Source organism: Suncus etruscus, chromosome 2, assembly GCF_024139225.1.
Source record: "Suncus etruscus isolate mSunEtr1 chromosome 2, mSunEtr1.pri.cur, whole genome shotgun sequence".
Taxonomy (NCBI): Eukaryota; Metazoa; Chordata; class Mammalia; order Eulipotyphla; family Soricidae; genus Suncus; species Suncus etruscus.
Window position 1 is genome coordinate 39,316,867 of NC_064849.1, and position 7,156 is coordinate 39,324,022.

Genomic DNA, 7,156 nt, shown 5'->3' on the forward strand with positions numbered 1-7,156 from the left:
TCTTGGTAAGGCATTCATTTATTGAGGTTTTTTGTTTGTTTGTTTGTTTGTTTACTATATTTCTTTGGGTGTGGAGGGTTGCTTGGGATAAATCTGCTATAAATTTTAAGGATACATGTAATATTATTTTTGATCTTTCTGTTTTGAATATTCTATCCATAGTTTTCATCATTGTGATTAGAATGTGCCTGGAGTGTTTTTATATAGATTTCTTTTGGCTGGTATCTTCAGGCATTCAGGATGTGGGTGCATGCACTCTTCATATGTACATAATTTATCTCAGCAGTGATGTCTTTAACTGTTGGTGTTAATTCTTCATGGGGGTTTTCTTCTGGGTTCTCTGGGACTTCAATAATTCTTATGTTGTTTATAATATCTTATGTTGTTATTTATCCCAAAGCTGTAGTGTCATCTGTCTGTTTATTTTGAAGATATTTTTCACCTTCTGTTCATTTGTTTTAAAGCTCCTTTCCAACCTTTTTTGTTATATGAAAGTGTTATGCAGCTCTTCTTCCAGCTCACCAATTCTGTCCCTAGTAGTTGTTACTCTGTTGGTGAGGCCTTCCAGTGAGTTTTGCATTTTGCCTACCAAGTTTTTCAGATCTGTAATGGCTGCTTGAAGTTTTATCATTTTTACTCTCATTCTCTTGAGTCTTGTTTGCTGTTCATTCAAACCTCCAAGGATTCTTTGAGTTCATTGAACATCCCCACCATTTATTTTTCTGAAGTCCTTATCACAGAGGCTATATATCAGATGTCCTAGTTGGGTCTACCAACTACCATCTTCATATATTGAGCATGGTGGGTTTCTGCATTGTTTCTTTATTGTGAGTATTACAGTGTAATTTTTTTAATATATATTTTGTTGGGGCTTATTGACTAGAAGAAAATGGCAGCAGCAGAGCTAAGTGGCCATTTTCTTCACCTCTTCCACTGCTCACCTTGCAGTGAATGATGTAGTACACAGATCCCACCTCTTCTGCCTTGCTATCTCCTTGGCTCACTGGTTCTGCTTATTCCATCTATTTGCCTGGGCTGCCCATTTACCTAGCAGAGAGTTCCACTTACAGCATGCTGGTCTTGCCTCTTGTCTACTTGAATTTTCATCAGAGAGAGTAAAAAGCTCCTAATTACTTGGGAATATTCCCATACTTTTGTGCCATCCATCATTGTAGGGGAGTTCCTGTACTTTCTCATTGTATCTGGTGCTATGTACGTAATATCGGTATAGTTTTATGCCTTTCTAAGTGGCAATGTATGGAACCTATTCACTTATTTCAGGAACTGGACTGATGCTGAAGTTTGATGTCTCATTGATAAGAAGGGGTGCTGAGTGGGATTACCTGGCAAACTCCCCAATTTGGATATCAAACTGGGTGCTTTGAGATAATATATTCACCTGCTTTTTTGTCTTTAATTCCTGACTGACTGAGAAATGCTGGTGATCTCCAATGACCAATGTTGGAAATCATCCAACAAAGTAAGTGGCTGGAACATATGGCTGTATTTTAATATAAAAGTGTGCAAATCTATCAAGGACATAACTCAACAGGTAATCAATGAAGGCCTTGCAATATATCTAGAAGTGTGTTTGGTGTTGCTACAGTGAAATGTGACAATGTGCCACTAGAACTATCACTGATGCTTCTTGTAATGCCATTTGAAGAGCTTTAGGCATTAATAATTCTTTGTAATATTTCAGAGTTTTTAAAGAGCTCTCCAACACTTGTAATGGGCATTTATTTTTGAAGTAGAAAAAGAATTTCCTTTGAGATGAAAGAAAGAGAATTTTAGTCAATAGATTATTGACTGAATTTCATTCAGTAAATAGGATAATGACATATTTGAAATAAAAGAAAACTTAACCTTTCAGAGGCCTGAGTGATATAACACAGTAGGTAGGGCATTTGCCTTGCATGTGGCTTACCCATGATTGTTCCCAGCATCCCAAGCCTTCCCAGAGTAATTTCTGAGTGCAGATCCAGGAGTAACCCCTGAGAATGGCTGGGTGTGACTAAAAAAACTAAATAATTAATCAGAGGATGATTGATCCTTAGAACTATATAACCACCACCACTAGACATCTATAGGAATAGCCCCTACTCATCTCTGGGTATGATGAATGATCCAAAAACAGAAACAAGCAAAATGTCACAAAGTAAAAATGAAGTCAGAGGGGCCAGAACAATAACACAGTGGGTTGGGTGTTTGCCCAGCACATGGCCAACCCGAGTTTGATCCCTGGCATCTCATATGATCTACCAAGCCTGCCAGGGGTAATTTCTGGGCATACAACCAGGAGTAACACCTAAGTACTGCTAGGTGTGGTCCAACCCTCCCCAATGAAATCAGTATTAAATATTAAAAAAAGAAAAGTTGCCCTTTTCATGTTTCTATCCAGTTGTCAAGTGGCAGATAATACCATAATGACATACTTTATGAAGAAGGAAATGAAACTACCAAGCGATTACATTTTTTGCCTGAAGTCACATAACAAGCTTTGGCACAGATTGGATTGGCACCCTTTGGCTCTGGGTTTTTAGTTTCTTCATCTGGGAATCACTTTTTAAAAAGAAATATAATTTATGGTTGTTAACAATTTTAATTACAAAGATTACATTGAAAAACCAAATGCAAGATAGAACCAAGCTTTTATTTCATCTAGAGACACATTGTTCTGATGAAAAAATTAAGAAAACATCTATGCATAGCTATGCAGCAATCACCTTCCTCTCTGATTTACAAGAAAGATGAGGTGAGGGGCTATCATTTTTTTTTTCAGTGAGCAGATGTTTCATGGAAGCTCAGAAGAAGGGTAATACCAGTCATAAATTCACAATCTCAAGAAGCATCCACCTTCTTCAGGAGCCGGTTCAGGCACAGGTTCTTCTTTTTCTTTTTTTTTTTTTTAACTTTTTTTCTTTATTTAAACATCTTGATTACAAATATGATTGTGATTAGGTCTCAGTCATGTAAAGAACACCTCCCTTCACCAGTGCAACATTCCCACCACCAATGTCCCAAATCTCCCTCCATCCCACCCCACCCCCACCTGTACTCCATGCAGGCTTTCCAGTTCCCTCATTCATTCACATGGTTATGGTAGTTCTCAGTGTAGTTATTTCTATAACTGCACTCACCACTCTTTGTGGTGAGCTTCATGGAGTTAGCTGGAAGTTCCAGCCCTCCTCTCATTGTCTCTGAGGATTGTTGCAAAAATGACTTTTATTTTTCTTAAAACCCATAGATGAGTGAGTCTATTCTGAGTCTCTCTCTTTCCCTCTGACTTATTTCACTTAGCATGATAGATTCCATGTACATCCATGTATAGAAAAATTTCATGATTTCATCTCTCCTGACAGCTGCATAATATTCCATTGTGTATATGTACCACATTTTCTTTAGCCATTCGTCTGTTGAAGGGCATCTTGGTTGTTTCCAGAGCCTGGTTATTGTGAATAGTGCTGCAATAAATATAGGTGTGAGGAAGGTTTTTTGTATTTTATTCTTATATCCCTAGGGTATATCCCTAGGAGTGGAATAGCTGGGTCGAATGGGAGCTAAATTTCCAGTTGTTGGAGGAATTTCCATATTGCTTACCATAGAGGTTGGACTAGACAGCATTCCCACCAGCAGTGGATAAGAGTTCCTTTCTCTCCACATCCCCGCCAGCACTGATCGTTCTCATTCTTTGTGATGTGAGGCACAGGTTTTTCTAAAGGAGAGATGCACCAAATGGAAGTGGCTGAGCCAGTAAGAACCCACAAATAGCTCATTCTTACCACCTACAATGTTCTAAGAGCATTAGCTCATTTCTGCTCCGATCCAATCAGAAGACAGAAATTATTGACATCATACCAATTACAAAACAGGACACCAGGTAAAAATGTTATGGTAAGTTTCCAGACTTTTTGGCTTTTGAATTTTTCTTGCCCTTTTCTCTTTTTTCACCCCTTTTACTTCTTTCCTCCCTCCCTTTCTTTCTTCCTTCTTCCCTTCCTCTCCTTTCCATCCCTCCCTCATTCCTCCCTTCCTCCTTTCTTTCCTCCCTCCCTCCTTCCTTTTTCTTTCCTTTCTTTTCCTTTCTTCCTTCCTTTGTTTCTTCTACCTTCTCACCTTTCCACCTTCCTACCCATAATCATAACTGTAGTACCCATTTTTTGTAATTGCAAAAAGTGGTGTGCAACTATATGCAACCCTTTTTATAAAAATTATTATTATTTGAAAACAGTATAATGATTATGCATGGCGACAGTAGTGCAGTGAAATATGGTATATTTTTTTGTGTTTTAGGAGTTTTAATTATTGCTTCCATTCTCCAATTTTAACAAATTTTCTGCATACGACTTTAGCATAAGAATAGCTAACTTTGGGGTTTTTGTTTGGGGGGGCACACCTGGTTATGATCAGAGTGCACTCCTGGCTCTATACTCAGAATCACTCCTTGTGGAGCTCAGAGGAGCCTCCATATAGTGTCAGGGAATCTAACACAGTTCTGCTGATTGCGAGGCAGACCTGGATATGCAATGCATATGCAATATATATGCTATACAATCTTCCCAGTCCCACAAACAGTTAATTTTGCTGAGTAATACATGAATTTCCTTTGCATTGTTATTGCCCCCAATATATTGATAATATAAAGGGGGCAGAGTGGGGAGTAAATCAAATCAAATAATCAACTCTGGTATTTAAGCAGAGACATTCTAAGATTTGAGTTGACACTCTGATATATCACCATTTTGCTTTTCTTTAACTTGAAACAAGCCACCGAAATACATGTTGTAAGTCAGCCCCTCAAGAGGTTGACTGATGGAGGGATAGAGGATGAGGTCTTTCCTCTCCAGCTCGGAGCACGCGTCTGCCACCCTGTTCAGCCTGCGGTTCTGAGGTGAAGCGGTGGGTAAACAGCTCGCAGACAGTCAGGCTTATGGAAATATTAGCTTTATTCGGTGGACAAGACTGAAGTCCAAAGCCTCAGCATCAGTTCCAGCCAAAAGCCCCTCGCCTTCCACAGACCCTTATTTTTATCCCCCAGAATCAGGTACCACCCAATGATGGGATCAGATACCACCCAATGGTGGAAGCAGAATCAGGTACCATCCTTGGGTGGGGGCAGAATGCCAGGTCATACCCTAGGGTAGGGCACAATCACCAATCAGGGTAGGGTCAGTAACATAATAATCCCATAAAATGTTTACATAAACAACATTTATTAACCAAAAATTAGTGTAGGCAGTTTTTAGGGAAATATGATTCCCATATGTTAGGACTCTATGCTGAATCACAAGTCCTTTCTCTGCTTTTTATTTCTGTGGAAGAGGCCTCCCAGAAATTGCTCAGGGAACATAGGGGTAATTTCTGGCAATCCTCAGCCCAATTCTACAGACCATATAACTCAGCAAATCAAGAAATTCAGTGCTGTTCAGTCCATTGATGCTGGGACTAGTAGGATCATACATAGCAGTAGTAGGGTTCTTGCAATCATTGTGGAGACACCCAGCAGCATTGAGTGTGCATGAAATTCCAGGGACTCGGGGCCCCCATGCATAAATTACATCCCTCTGAGTTATCACTTGGTTTTTACTTTGGGGAATAAGGAGTGAGTTACAGCCAGTGCTCAGAGTATATTCCTGAGTCTGTGTTCAGTAATGCCCCTGGTAATGTCCTAGAGGCTATATGTGGTACTATAGATTAAAGTGGTGTTGATAGCATTGTAAGAAATGTACCTTTATCCTTATAGTACCTCCAACGCCCCTAAATTTCCATTTTTAAAGGCAAATCAGCAAAGCAGAGTAAACAAATAGAAAAAATCAAGACAAAAAGAAAAAAATATTTGTGGTTTTAAAATATTTTTTTTGTCCCCCAATTCACAATACATACCCGGCAAGGGGCCTGTGTTGAGGTGTATATGGGGTGCCTTTACTGTACCTCCTCTTTCTATACAGCCAGTGTAAAGAACACAGCCTGTGGTAAGATTTGGGAGGCCTTATCTTATCTTTTATTTATTTTATTTTTTTTTCTTCAGAGCAAACTAAAGTTGTTTTTTGTTTGTTTGTTTGTTTGTTTTAAGTAAGCATTCATTTAAAGGACAAAATTGATTAACATAATGAGGTAAACTAATATAACATAATATAGTGACATAACATAACATATAATATAATTGATATAATAATAATACATGTAAGTCAAAGAAAATTTCTGATTAAAAACACAATTTTTTTTTCATAATGGCTTACATATCTTTCATTGTAGTATTTTGGGTACATATTCACATTGAATCAGGGGAATACCCATCACCTAATATGTCCTCTTCTCAATCAAAAATCAAATATGCTGAAAATAGGCAGAGTCCTGTCTAGAGGCTTCCAACCTCAGTTTGAGAGAGGATGTGAAAAAAGTAATTAAAATACCACAACAATACAAAAAAAATATCGAATTAAATAACCGATAAGCACCACAGCAATAAAGACAGGCACCACACAATAATCTCGGTTCTGAAATCAAATCATACTCAAGTGCAAAAAAGAAAGAGAAAGACAAAACAAAATAAAATAAAATAATATTGGAGACATCAACCGTAATCTCCACACCAAAATAAAGACGTCAAAAAAATAGATCATTTATTCTCCTCTTGCTGCTTTCGTGGTATGTGGAAGACTTCTACTTTATCTTGGATGGTAAAATTAGACCTGTTTCTAAAGATCTTGGTGGCTGTGCAGATCAGGGAATGGAGTTTATGAAGTCTTTCTTTGTGGTTCTAGCAGTTATGCTTCTTCAATGTCATTTTTTTGTTTTTTTATGTGTTCTAGGTGTTTCAGAATAGTGCTACCATTCTGTGTTTTTCTTTTGTCTTCTGACTTACTTCGTTTAACATAACATGATCTAGGTCCATCCACGTTGCTGCAAAGTCTGTGATTGTATCATTTCTAACTGCCATGTAATATTCCATTGTATATATGTACCACATCTTAATGATCCATTCATCTGTTGTTGGACATCGAGGTTGGTTCCAAGATTTGGCTATTATACTGAGTGCTGCAATAAATAGTGGGGTGCATATGTATTTTGGAATGAATGTCCTTCCATCTTGGGGATATATGCCTAGGAGAGCAATTGCTGGGTCAAATGGCAGCTCAATTCTAAGTTCTTTGAG

The 7,156-nt window shown here is 38.1% G+C and overlaps 1 non-coding gene across 1 annotated transcript; it reads right to left on the bottom strand.

Moving 5' to 3' along the window:
• Positions 1–5,856: 5,856 nt before the first annotated feature.
• LOC126002597 (small nucleolar RNA SNORA51) lies at positions 5,857–5,989 on the bottom strand. The gene has a single exon (XR_007493281.1). It is a non-coding gene; the product is annotated as a small nucleolar RNA SNORA51 (small nucleolar RNA).
• Positions 5,990–7,156: the final 1,167 nt, after the last annotated feature.